This window comes from Perognathus longimembris, chromosome 7, assembly GCF_023159225.1.
Source record: "Perognathus longimembris pacificus isolate PPM17 chromosome 7, ASM2315922v1, whole genome shotgun sequence".
Classification (NCBI taxonomy): Eukaryota; Metazoa; Chordata; class Mammalia; order Rodentia; family Heteromyidae; genus Perognathus; species Perognathus longimembris.
In genome coordinates, this window is record NC_063167.1 from 53,327,906 (window position 1) to 53,342,843 (window position 14,938).

Genomic DNA, 14,938 nt, shown 5'->3' on the forward strand with positions numbered 1-14,938 from the left:
GCTGTCCTCATCTTATTTCTTTGATCTTATAAACCTAGCAACAAAAGCCCTCTTTTTCCTAGGCACCGTATATGGAATTTAGGTGAGCTCATATCTAAGGAAAGGCCATGCCTGAGTGATGACTCCTACTCAAAGTAGAAAGGTACATTAAGTCATGCTTAACTGACAGGTGCATACTTTATTTAGTAATTCCTTACTAGCCAGCCAAGCAAGACAATAATTTAAAAACTATATTCCATCACTTCTCAGGGAAGTGGAGCTGTAGCTCAAAGTGGTCGAGTGCTAGCTAGCCTTGAGTGAAAGAGCTCAGGGACAGAGCCCTGGCCCTGAGTTCAAGCCCCACAACCAACAACACACACTCACACAAAAACCATCACTTCTCAGCCTTTTGGCTAAAATTTTGTGTAAAAAAGAAACCCCAGTAATACATGAATTGAAAAGAATTTAAATTAAATGTCAATACCTACAAAAAAAACTTGATGTATTTCTCCACTGATTTTTCTTCACAGGTCCAACTAGAAAATAACCTTAATATTAAAACCCTGCAGTTATTAGATTAATAAAAATACTAATTAAAGTCACCTGTTAGTGAGAGAAGGAAGTTCTTCCAGGCCTTGCCATCTACCTCCTGGTATGTAATTTCTACTTTGAGACTCTCTATACTTCTATTTAAGCTTCATCACATGGCTTCACACTGCTAGATGCTGCTACTAGGATTGTTCCTAAGAGTCATCATTTCATAGTCTACAGCTCAGTCACAGAGAGCCATGTTCCAATATCCAAGCCTACTGCCTTCCATGCTTCTGGTTCCACAAATAAAACCACCACTGCACTTTTCTCCATCCAGATATAAATTATGATTAATATTTCAATAGAAAAATAATAGTTTTTACATTCCCTATCCAAAAAAAATGCACACTTAAATGTATACAACAACTTGTTGAGAGCTATGTAAAAACTTATTCAGACACCAAACAGCTTGGCTCAGAAAAAAAGTGTGAAGATTTATGCTAATACTGTCCTTGGATGCAGGCATGTTTGCCTAACACAGATATATGGTAATAAAAAAGTAGCATTATAGGTGTGAATTTGGGATATTCCCCAAGGCTTATGAGTTGAAGGGTTTGTACCCAACTGATGACACTACAGGCAGATGGTGGGATTTAGAAGGTGGCATCTTTTTGGGAGAAATAACTCATTAAAGGAATGTTTTTGAAAAAAAATTATTGAGACTCTGGCCCCTTCTCTCACAATTGGCTTTCAGACTGCCACGAGGTGAGCAGACCTCTATTATGCTTTACCTATCACGATGTTTTGCCTCTCCCATACCCAAAGGCAAGATGGCCAAGCAATTTATGGTTAGAAAACTTTGAAAGTATAAACAAAAATAAATTTCTTCTTATAGTTATTAACTTCAGTTATTATGTCACAACAAGAAACTAATGCTTTGCAAATGGGGGCAGATATAGGTCAGTTACAAACATGCAATGCTACTATAATGTTTGTGGGAGTGCCAACTTGTCCAACCAGTCTGGATAGCAGCATGGAGGTTCCTCAAAAAACTAAACATAGAAATCTCCTATGATCCACCAATCCTACTGCTGGGCATTTACCCAAATGACCACAAACAAGACCATGCTAAAGCTACCACCACAACCATGTTCACTGCAGCATTATTTACCATATCTAAGATATGAAAACAACCCAGTTAACCTTCAGTAGATGAATGAATCTAAAAGATGTGGTTTATCTACACAATCCATCACAAATAATGACATTGCCCTATTCATAAGGAAATGGAAAAATTATATTAAGTGAAGTAGGGGCTAGATGTAAAGAAAAGTAGGTTGCATGATTCCCCTCATTTGTAAGAACCTAGATTATGTCTACGATATTCTTAACAGGATCTCAATAACTCACTTCTTTAATGCATAGGACCATATATAATGAAGCATATCAACATGAACTCCAAGATATGGAAACAAGATGTCCTTATTATGACATGTATATAGTTTTTATTTTCTTTTTCATTTCTCTTAGTTTTCTGTACTTTGTGTCTTGTACATAAAATTAATCAATATGTGGAAGGGAAAGGGAATTACAGAAACAGAAGGACAAAGGATGAACCAATGCAACATCAATACTCACTTGACACTATGTTGGATATGAACCTTACCACTCTGGGGTGGGGGGATGGAGTGAATAGGGAAGGATAACTGGAAGAAAATAAGGAATGGAGTAACAATGGTTAAAAACAAATGTACTGCATCTGGGAATGTGGCTTAGTTGCAGAGTGCTTGCCTAGTATGCATGAAGCCCTGGGTTCAATTCCTCAGTACCACATAAACTGAAAAAGCCAAAAGTAGTGCTGTGGCTCAATTGGTAGAGAACTATCCTTGAGCACAAACAGGATCAGGGACAGAGCCGACGCCCTGAATTCAAGCCTCAGGACTGGCAAAAAAAAAAAAAAAATTACCTTACTTATGTAACTGTAACCCCCTCCCCCATTCATGAACTTTTCAATAAAAACTTAAAAATATTAGTTGCAATCATAATAAAAGTAATGGGACAGGCATCTTTGTGTTAAATAGACCATGAATACAATATCATCCAAGAATAAATAATTAGAAGAAGATGGACATAATGTACAGTTTATCTTGCCGACATCCCTACATAACAAATAATTAGGAGGTATTCTGTGCAATTATTACTGTTAAGAGATTCTGATATTGGAACTAAGGCTACCTCCTGAGAGTATTAGAGGATGCTACAGCCTTATTAAATGCCTTAACATGTTCTCTTATACACAACACACACACACACACACACACACACACACACACACACACACACACACACCTCAAATACTTATGAGGTTTTTTTGGGCCTAAAATCCTACTCAATCTGTTCAGCTTCATTCTCAATCTATCTTTTATCCTTATCTCTGTTTCATTCCCTTTATAGTATAGTAGGATGTGCTGTGCACTTATGTGCTATGATCTAGGTCTACATGGAAACTCATTCGTTCTCTGGGCCCCAAAATAGAGACTGTGGTCTGAAGAAACAATGTGGATTATTTGTTGGGAGTCTCACTTTCTGACAGCCTCTAGCTTCTTGATTATGCAGTGTCTCCCTCAGTAGTCACACTTTCCCAAGATGGCTGACAAACCAGGCACCAAGAAAGGTGTCTTATAACTGAGGGGATATTTAAAATTACTCCAGAAAAGGCAATTGCTCCAACTCCCCGATGGATAATCCAAGGCTTCCTTGGACTTGAGGAGCAGTTGGACACTTTGCTCTGTGCAATTCGGCTCCCATCCCCTTCACACAGGAGTTGGACAATAAGGAAGAATCTGAACATCAAACTCCATCTTAGCATTTTAGCATGTTTCCAAGGAGCCAACCACAGTTCTACCAAAATCATCTACCCCTTCAGGTTCAGTTTGGCTGATTCGTCCATAAAACATCTCCTAGTCCTCTCTGAATTATCCATTTTACTGATTTTACTCTGTCCCTGAATTATACTTGTATCTTCTCTAACAAGTGCTTCATTTTCTAATACTAACATTGGTAGTTTCAGTTTTAAGTTTATTGACACTATAAACTATATCATATTTAGTCCCATCTACTACATGCTACACATGGAGTGATGTGTGAAACACTGAGTGAAAGAATAACCTAATGCATAATTTGGAATTCACCCAAATCTTTTCTTTTTTTTCCTCTGCTATGTACACTACAATAAAATCTGGCTAATAATTTGTCTACAATATTTCATAGTCATATTCAGTCCTTTCTATTTGTTATCTATATGACATATATAGCCTCTATTTTCTGGTCTAGAACTGCTCACCTCCATCTTGAAACCAATGCAATCGCTAACTCTCCCCAGGCAGATTTGAGCACCCACTACATCACTGAGATTGCTCTCTATACCATCATGAATGACTTCCTGTTTCTAAATCCCAAAGTCTTTGCTCAGCTCCTTTCTTGCTTCTTTCCTCCCAAAGTAGCCAACATACTTGGCTACTTTGAAAATCAGTCAATCCCAAATTCTTTGTGTAACTCTTTGTATAATTTTTCTTTGTATAATTCTTTGTTTTTGCTCCGACAGTGTCACATTCTCCTAGCTTTTCTTTTCTCCTAAGTTGCGGTGTGCTCCTTTTTTTTTTTGTTTTCCTTTTGGCTGTTTCTTCCACCTCTGTTTAATCTCCAAATGATGTCAAGTCTAAAGTGGCATCCTTATCCTTTCTCTGCATATTCCATTGTGAGCTTAGGTGGCTATCTGATTTATTTTTTAATTTCCACAGTTTAAGTTACCTGTGTTAACAAGACTTGGAAGAGTAAGTAGAAATTCTCAGAAATAATTTATAAGTTTTAGGTTACATAGCCTAGCCAAAGACCACAATATACTCTGGTACGATCCTGTTCCATTCCCTCCAGGATGTGAGTCACCTTTCCGTCCATCACATCCACGCTGCTTACACTACCCACACATTCATCATATCTCAGTTATCATATCATGGTCACAAGGAAACTTTATGCTCCTTAACAATGGCTACAAAGGACAAGAGTCTGGCAAGTCAGATATGTAAAAGTAATCCACAAAGTGCTTTTCTAAGTAGAATATAAGAATGTATAAGGTTTTTGAGAAGAAACTTCATCTAGCTTTTATTATAGTATGTTGTTATAATTTGTTTTTATTTTATTAGCAGTAATTGTTTTTAATTATTGAGCCTAATTTATAAATAAAACTTTAACAATTTTGTGAGTTTTCAGGGGAAAAAAATTGAGCATATATTGGATTTGGCAATGTCTGTCGTTTCAGGCATCCACTGAGGATCTTGAAATACACACGCTGTGGATGATGAGGTAGCAGAGGGCTAATGTGTACGCTAACAACTTTCCACTCTTAGCTTCCAGCTCTTCTTCTCTACTAAGCTCTAGATTTATGCATAGCATCATGGTAAGAATAGTTAAATGTCACATATCTGCACAACCAAAGGAGAGTCTTAGTTCTGCAAGAGTAAATACATGGCTCTTAATGATCTTTCCATTTGTAGTATTTGTCAGATAGTAGGCTCCCTATTCACCCTGCTCTTTACAACGTCTATAGTCATTCTTAACCCCTTTTCTCTAGCTCCTCACATCTAATTCCACCAATAGGCACTGCCACCTCTACCATCAAAACAAATTTCATAATTCTCTCTCTCTCTCTCTCCACTACCCACCTGTCCAAGTGACTGATTTCTCTCAGATAACTACAAAAAATTGCCTGTTAAATAGAAAGACTTGGAAAAAATTACTTTAGGTGAAGTAAGCCAGAAACATAAGTTGCATGGTTTCCCTCATTTTTTTGTAGCTAGAAAGTGCCTATAAGTGTACAAATAAACACACTGCATGGTAAAAATCAAAATACACCTTGGACATGATAAATTATGCAGGAATGTAGACACTCACACCTTGAGAACAAAGGAGGATATTCTTAGGAGAGGACCACAAAGGCTCAATAGCTGTGTGCCTATGACCATAGAAAATGATGTTTATCGGGCTGGGAATATGGCTTAGTGGTAGAGTGCTTGCCTTGCATGCTTGAAGCTCTGGGTTCGATTCCTCAGCACCACATAAACAGAAATGGCTGAAAGTGGCACTGTGGCTCAAGTGGTAGAGTGTTAGCCTTGAGCAGAAAGAAGCCAGGCACAGTGCTCAAGCCCCAAGCCCAAGGCCCAGAACTGGCAAAAAAAAAAAAAAAAAAAAAAAGATGTTTATCAAAATGAACTCCATGAAATGGAAACAAGAGTTTTTTTGTTATTTTGCCTTTGGTTTGGGATTTTTTGGTTTGTTTTCTCCTTTGTCACTGTTTCTGGTTTCTGTATCTTTTGTCTTGTATGTAAATTTATCTGTTTGGGGGAGGATAAGGGGACCACAGAAATGGCAGATCAAAGGGAAAATAAATGCAGCAGTAACACTAACTAGACAACTATGTTGGAAATAGACTACATAACTTGTGGGTGGGGTTGGGAGGGAAAAACTAAGAGAAAACAAGGAAAGAGGTGATGCTGTTCAAAAGGAAATGCAATTTTTACCTGATTTATATAACTGTAACCCTTCTGTATATCACTTTTACAATAATAATTTAAAAAAAGAATGAAAATTTTTCTAGTATACTTGAAGAAAAAGCTTCCTGTTGATCTCCCTGATTCTGCTTTTGGACTTTCTACACAATAGTCAGAATGAAGTTTACATGTATTAGGTTAACTCATGTTCCTATTAATACCTCCCCCCAACAGCTTTCCCATAGCATTTATTATAATAGGCTTCACATTTGGAACAACTTCTATTCACCCACCCTCATCCACCATAGTATACTCACACCAGCCTTGTACTAAGTTTATCCCTAACTTACTGACTAGATTTTGGATTATCTACCCAAAGTACTGTCTCCTCAATCTCTGAATGGCTAGCTCCTCATCATAATTCAGGAGTAATGTCAATCACTGCCTTCATAGAACTGTCTTCCCTGGCCATCATGTGTAAATCAGTACATTTCCTAGTTAGGCACTATCACATTGTGTTGTTTTACTTTCATTCTCATACATCTAATTCTCAGATGTATCTGCCTTGTGCCTTCTCTCTTCCAAGAGAGCAGATATCTTGTCTATGTTGCTCATCCTTCTAACACCTAGAAGAGCCTAGATACATAACATAAACTCAACAAATATTTATTGAATGAGAATAAATGAAAAGTAATCTTTGTAGCCATTTCTACATAAGATACCTTCCATTGAAATTCAGGTCTGTTGTTCTCTTTCTTGGCCAAAGCTGCATTTCCCAAGTTAAACTATCAACTCTACACAGTTGTCTATCTTTCTCTTATTTGTTCATTCATTGACAAGTATAATCTACATTTGTATTGTCACTAACTGGTGTAGTTATTCTCCTAGAATAAAGTACACTATAAGTATTAGTTTAGGAAATAAAGAAAGGAAAATAAGTACAAGGAAGAAGTAGTGTGGGGTCTGAACATGCCGATGAACACATCTCCAAACACTGTCACATTTGAGACAAAATATTTAACATATAGAAGTAAAACCTCACTACAGGTGTTTAGTCCAGGACTTTAATGTCTTCTTTAACACTTTTAATAAGACACCATATCTAAATCCCTTTAGCAGTATTAGATGGCATTGATGCGATATGGGAGTTCAAGTTCCAAAACACAAAGCTCAGCTAATAGGAAAATAGTACTAGAGTTCTCTAAGCTATTTGATTTACTAGGGCTGATAAAACACACTTTAATCTATTTTTAAATTCAATTAATTTTTATGAAGTGTCCAGAGGGGGCATGACACCATGTGTGGTGTGAATCTAAGTATGTTATGTCAAGGCAAGTCAGAGATTTCAATGTCCTGGTACAAACACTTTAGCTTATTCTGTTTATCTTGTTCATTTCATGGCATGGCAAGATCATTCAAACATTGTGAACATTTGTTTGATCTGTGGTCCAAGTCTGGAAAAATGAAGTTCAAATTGCTACATTTTTCACCTTGTGATAAAAGCCAAATATTATCTCAGAATATGGAGATTGTGTTTGTTTTGTTTTTATAGAAAAACTCTCTTGAAAGAGGACACAAATGAGTAGAATCCTGACATTTTGAGAGCAAAGGAACATGAATATTTTTCAAAAGAAGAAATACAAATAGCCAACAGATATATTAAAGATGTTTCACATTGTGAATCATTAGGGAAATGCAAATTGAAATCACAATGAGATACCATCTCACATCTGTCTGATGGCTATTATCAAAAACACAAAAGGAAAGAAGTACTTGGAGGACTTGAGAAAAAAGGACCCCATATTCTCTGTTGATGGCTATGTAAATTGGCACAGCCATTATGGGAAACTACATGGAAATTCCTCAAAAAAATTAAAAACAGAATTACTATATGATCTACAAATCCCACTTTGGAGGGGTTACCTTGAAATCCATTTTGGGGCTAGATATTTGCATTTTTGTGTTTATTACAGAACTCTTCAAGTTAGAAAAGGAACTGAAGTATCCATCAACATATGAGTGGACAAATAAAAAGTAAAATACACATATATACATGGTTTTACATATATATACATATCATTCAGCCTTGAATTAAAAAAAGAAGCACAATCTGTTATTTGCTACAACATAAATGAAATCAGAGATTATATAAAGTGAAATAAACTAGTCACAAAAAGACCAATATTACAAATTCTCATTTTTATGTAGAATCTAAAACAAACTTATAGAAGTCCATAGCAGAATGAATGGTGGTCACTGAGGCCAGGTGGGGAAAATGGGAAGATCATGCTCAAATGGTACATAGTCCCCAAAAGGAAGAACATGTATGTAGTTTTGGGATGTATTCCATCCTACAGGGAATATATTTAATAAAAGGGTATTGTATATTTCATATTAAGGTATTCTTACAACAAAAGTGCTTAGAATTTTCAACGATGGACACATGAAGTTGTTTGATTTGAGTATTCTGAATTATATTAAATTATAATATCACATTATGCTCATTAATAAATGCAAAATAAATTGGCAATTCATAATAATAATAACAAAATAAATCCTGCTATTTTCAGATATAGCCATAAAGAAGTGACCTATCTTTTATAAATACAAGGCCATCTATGAAGAGGTAATCTAACCAATAGTATATTAAGTAAAAACAAACAACAAAACACACACACACACAAACCAACAGTAGTAGCTCAAGTTTGTAATCTTTACTACTTGAGGGGTGGAGATTTGAGGATTACAATTTGAGTCAGCCCAGGAATTACACTTTGTGTGACTCCACCACAATCAACAGCTGGGAATAGTGGTAGGAGACTATCATCCCAGTGACAAAGAAAAGCACAAGATAGGACAATTGTACTCGAAGCCAGCCAGGTGTATGTCAAGATCTAATATTAAAAATAACCAACAAACCGGGTGCTGATGGCATACACCTGTAATCCTAGCTACTCAGAAGACTGAGATCTGCAGATTGCAGTTCAAAACTAGCCCAGACAGGAAAATCTTAAAGACTCTCATCTCCAATTAACTGGGGAAATGGCACTGTGGCTCAAGTGGAAGAGCACTAGCCTTGAGCTGAAGAGCTCAGGGACAGTGGCAGGCCCAAAGTTCAAGCCCCATGACTGACTAAAAATAAAAATAAAAATAAAAAATAACCAACAAAAATAAAAAGAGCTAGCAGAGTGGTTCAAGTGGTAGAATGCTTTTGTAAGTGGCAAGCCTTGAGTTCAAGGCCCAATATTGAAAAAAAAAAGTTAAAAAATAACACCTACCCCTCATCACTGATTATGTAAATATTTAGTAAATGTACCTCTGTTCTCCAAAGAAAATTCCTGACTCAATGGCAAGACAACATTATGTACCAAAATCTAAAGAGCTAACCTAAGTAGCATTTGCTGTGCATAAAATATGTGGACCACAGCATACTGTAGCCAAAGGAAGGCACATTGAGGCTGGGGTAGGGGGCCTGATCAAGTGTAGGGTCAGAAAGCAATGACTCCTTGGTATGAAGTACACCTCTGTTCCCCATAATGTGAGAATAGAAAATAGTATTGCTTTTTTGAGAGCTAAATTGTAAATTTAACACATAAATAAAGCAATAGCAAATAGTTGTCTCAACAAGACTATAAAAAGTGTATCTATAAAACCTTGATTACAAACTTACTGAAATCACTAAGGTACATAAAGAAATGGACAAACTGTGTGCCAGAGGCTCACACCTATAAATCCTAGCTGCTTAGGAGGCTGAGGTCTGTGGATGACAGTTCAAAGTCAGTTCTGGCAGAAATGTTGAGCAAGAAAGCTAAAGGACAGCACTGAGGCCCTGAGTTCAAGCATTGTTTCAGAGAAGAGAAAATAAAAAGAAATTTTAAAAAAGAATTAAGGGTCAAAAAGCTCTGCCTAGCTAATCATTCTCCAGTTAGGCCACCAAGTCAAAACTGATATGGAAAATTCTGCTCTGTGGACTACAGGCTAGAAAAGCCTGCTGTCATTAGACATTCCATTCAAGTAAGTCCCCTCATTCTGACTATGCACTCATTAAGCAACCTTTTGATAATTAGGTTTCTCATGTAGTTTTGCCTAAAGGAAGCAATGTACTGCTTAGGCCAACATGAACATCAGGTCTATTCCGCAATTAAATTTCTCAATGTAAATGATTGCATTGGCATTCTGATTTTATACCTCAGTCTCTTGTGAGCTTTGTTAGTGCCAGCCATCACCCCTGACTTGAAATAATTAAAGGGCACTGAGAAAATTTATTCTCATACCCTACGGAAATGTACATAACTAAATTGGCTCAACAGCAAGTTTATGTAAGGGTTAAAAAAGAGAGACAGGCTGGGCACTAGTGGCTCATGCCTGTAATCCAGCTACTCAGGAGGCTGAGATCTAAGGATCAAGGTTCAAAGCCAGCCCAAGGAGAAAATTCCATGAGATTCTTATCTCCAATAAACCACTCAGAACACTGGAGTGGCTCTGGTCTCAAATGGGAGAGCACTAGCCGTGAGCTGAAGAGCTCAAGGACAGTGCCCACACCCAGAGTTCAATCCCATGAAGACAAAAGAAAAAAGAAAGAAAGAAAGAGAGAGAGAGAGGGAGAATGATTCTTGAATAAACACATTCTGACAAAAATCATGCACAACTTTGCACATCACACTAGTTCTTAGGCAGGGAGAAATCTGAGTTGGGAAAGTGATGTGAGCAAAACTGCTATTTACATAACCATTACATGTGGTTCTATTTAGTAGAGTATGCAATTCAAGTCAAGCAAGGAAAGAGGTAATTATGACATGTTATTACACATGCACAGATCATTCTGAGAGGACCAAGAAAGGAACGTGCAGCTCACGCTGGATGAAAAATCAGGGTGGAAAACTTATTTGTCTTTTAGTAGATTTTATATGCTCTTTCAAAAAGTTCTCTTTATTCACTTTACTTAGGTAAGTATTTTAAAAAATATCCAAAGTATACTTCCTTTATGTTTCTAACTTTCTCTACTTTTTTCTTTTACTTCATGTTTTTGTTTATAACTTTACTTTATATTGATAGCTTTCTGTGGGATACCTCTTCCTGAATGTGCCCTAGGCATCCCAAACTCTACATTTCAAACCCCCAACTAATGCCTTCCTCTGCTCTTGATACTTTTTCCAGATCATCCTCATGGAATCCCTGCCTGACATAACCACAATCCATCAAATTGAAAGGTCATTGGTAAAGATACAGCCTGTAAAGTTTTGAGGTTGATTTTTTTTCTTGTCAGTTGTGAAGTTTGAACTTGGGTCTTGGGCCCCTGTCCTTGAGCTCTTTTGCTCATATTACTACTTTGAGCCATAGTTCTACTTCTGGTTTTCAGGTGGTTACTTGGAGATAAGCTTCTCACAGACTTTCTTGCTTGGGCTAGCTTTGAACTGCATCCTCAGATCTCAACATCCTGAGTAGCTAGGATTACAGGCATGAGCCACCAGTGCTTGGCATAAGAGTGATTATCTTTATCAGGAATAACTTGTAGGCAGTGACGTTTTAAGATGTAAAAACAGAAAAAAGAAATACTTTCTTAAGTGGGGAATTGAAAGGACAGGCCAGGAATAATAAATAAGTATGTTAGTGTACATCTTCCTGTGGAAATGAGTCACACTGATAAATAATTTATCACATTAGGCTATTTGCTCCCCTCTGAAGGAAAAGCATAAATGCCAGGATTAAAGCACATCTTCAATTCATGTTTATGTTCTGAAGAATTAACCATTTGGAGGAACTTATTTAGTTTTATTTCCCATCATCTTTACGATTTTAAGATAAGTTTCCAGAGTCAATGCTCTGAATAATAGGTAGTTACTCCAAATAATTTTTCACATAAAAATGGATTATAATCTCTTTTCTGATATTTTACAACATGAGACCTATATTCTCTTCTTGATTTTGTGTGCTTTTCTTTGTATAACCTTTTCCTGTTATTTTTCTATGGTAATGAACCCTCACCTTTAGATATTTAAGTCTCCTTTTACAAGAAGCATACCACTTATTTCAACAGGAAGCCAATATAGGAAAGAATTGCATAAACATAAGAAACAAAACTGAGGTATCACAGTAACTTGAGACATCCACTTGATAAAGGTGCCTGGAATCCAAAGAATGTGAGATGTACTTTATGTGTTCATCACTTAGCCTGGAGCTGGCCTAGTTTCTGCACTTTGGTATTAAGAGTTGAATCACAGACTAATCTCACAACACAGAAGTCATTTGCTACACAATCCCTAGTAATGGCTCTTTATACTCCCCTTGAACCTCTTCATAGTAGTGAAGCCCTCTAATGCTTCAGCTAAAGATAAAAACATCTCATTAAAACTCAGATCATTTTTCAGACGCTTGTTGCAGTGGTTCTTTTGTCTTGAAAATAAATACCAATTTGACTAATGCCATTTGTGTTTTCTTCATCTATATTGTGTATAGAAAAAAAAAGTCACATGGGAAATGTAGGCTTTTCCTTTCTGTTTACCTGTCTACTATATGTAGATTTTATGTAGTCTTTTTCAAAAAGATCTTTAGTGAAATAATGTATCAGCCAGATACAGTAGGATTATTAAAATAAAAAGTCAAAATTCGGATAAAAATTTTCACTTAAATGTAGCAGTGGAATTACTGCAAATCAATATAAAAAAAGATAACAAGAGAAAGAATACTAATTCACTCATGGAAGATTTCTCTTAGTTCTAAATTATAAGAGGAAATGTTCACATATTATTTTACAAAATATTTTATTATAAGTTTGTTCAGTGCATTCATTTGCACCCTCTAACACCCTACCAAGAATAGAGCAGAACTTGACTTTTATTTTACATCATCCCAATACTAACCAGCCTTTTTCTTTATTCTGTTGAATATAGAAGACAAAACATGAAGCCTAAAGACCTACTCTTTCCAAAGCGGCTGGGAAAAAAGTACCAATATCATCTTTTTTTTTTTTTTTTTTTTTTTTTTTGCCAATGATATGGCACTAGTTCCTACACACATCAAATGAGACACTGGTGACTAGTTAGGAGCTATACCTGTGAAAGGAAACAGGTGTACAGAAAGCTACACTGGGTAGTGTCAGGGGCTTCTTGAATAGTGGAAAAAAATTCTTTTTTCAGGAAAAGCAGTATGAAACAAGCACAAGGTGCCACTAAGCAAGGGCTGCTAGAGACAATGCAAGAAATTGGAAGTTTCCTTGATCATTTTTGTTTGTTATTTAATTGAAACCAAGGCCTCTTGCATACTAAGTACTCTATCAGTGAGCAACATAACCAGTTCTCGTTCTTTACCCAAATTAATTTCCCAGCACGGGTAGTTTAGAGTGCTGCTCCATGAAACGTTACAGATGAGTTCACTGAGTCCTCCAGTAGCCATGCCCCTGTGATTGTACAAGACTTTCTTGTTCTTGGGTTGAAGGGTGGTGGATGGAAGCTATGTCAAGCATTTTATCATTGAACATCTTCATAGTGCCTGGGACATCTTAAAAGGCACTGGGTGAAAATAAACTACATTCTAATAGTGATTATCACAGTTGTTTAGACTTGAACCTCTTGATTCTATCATGAAATTCCTAATACATTCATGTACAGCTTCATCAAGGGAATTTTTCTGAGAACTATCCACTGGGCTATTTTAACAATATGCAATGATCACATAGTGTAGCTAGCTACATCAAACTGAATGGTATTGCTTACTATACAAATAGGCTATGTGGCATATTATACACATACATACATACACAGGGTATAAAAAATATACAGAACGTTACTATACTGAATGCTGACAGTCAGTATAACACAATGGTGAGTACTTTATTTCTGAACCTATTTTAACATATCTGTTCATACCAGTATCACAAACAACTGAGTAATACATTGGACAGGGATGTTGGAACAGCTATAACATCACTAGGTATAAGAATTTTTCAGCTACATTATATATACTCTTATGGTCCACTGTCATATATGCAGTCCATGATTAAAATGTCATGTGTCGCATGACAACTGAAGTCAGTGAGAGTACTCTATATTTTCTACATAAAATGAGTCAGGCCTAACTGCTATCTTTTCTAAGACTGTGAAAGTCATGCCTGTAAGCTGTATTCCTCTGTCTAAATGTGGCAGCTCGTTTACTATAATCATTATTACTATGGAATCTCAATTATATCCCTAGAGGCCAATAAGTTACATTCAAGCCTCACAAATTAGTTATTGCAAAATTAATGTCATTACAGTAAAAATAACCACAATATTGAAGGAGGCTGTTTGTATACTGGATAACACGTAGTCATGGCATTACCAAAGAATGATAGCGATTCCAGACTTATTCTGAAGAAGGTTTCTTTTTACTAGGTATACTATAGAATGAATAACTGAGACAAGTAACTGTGTATTGAGCAGATCTAGCGCATGCCAAATATTGATGTGTTTAAAGCTGAGTGATTACAGGGGCATAAGAGTAAAGGCTCTCACACATACTGATGATTGGCAAGTGCAAATGAGCATGCTGATCATTATTTCAGAGTTTATTATGACATACAACTGCCAACAAAGTCAAAGCTAACCAAAAAAAAAAAAAGAAAGAAAGAAAGCAGCTATCAACAGCGTCATCTCTACATATTTAGCTGTTCTACCTGACAACCCTCTTTCTGATTATCAAGAAACTAGAGAATAGAAAGTAAAATGAACAATAAGAGGACTGCAAATTATTGGCTAATTTTGAAGCAAATGCCACATTGGAGAGGAAGAGCACCAGCTGAGAGATAAGTAGATACTTCACTGGAGCATTCAAACTGTCCTAGAGTGCACATGATGCATTGGAGAATGGTGGTCTCTAAGAAGCCACTTTGCTTCTAGAAGCTAAGA

At 36.4% G+C, this 14,938-nt stretch overlaps 1 protein-coding gene across 3 annotated transcripts in view; it reads right to left on the bottom strand.

The window, feature by feature from the left end:
• Positions 1-14,938, bottom strand: part of Slc44a5 (solute carrier family 44 member 5) — a 267,031-nt gene that overhangs the window by 99,749 nt on the left and 152,344 nt on the right. The gene's annotated exons all lie outside the window — the stretch shown is intronic.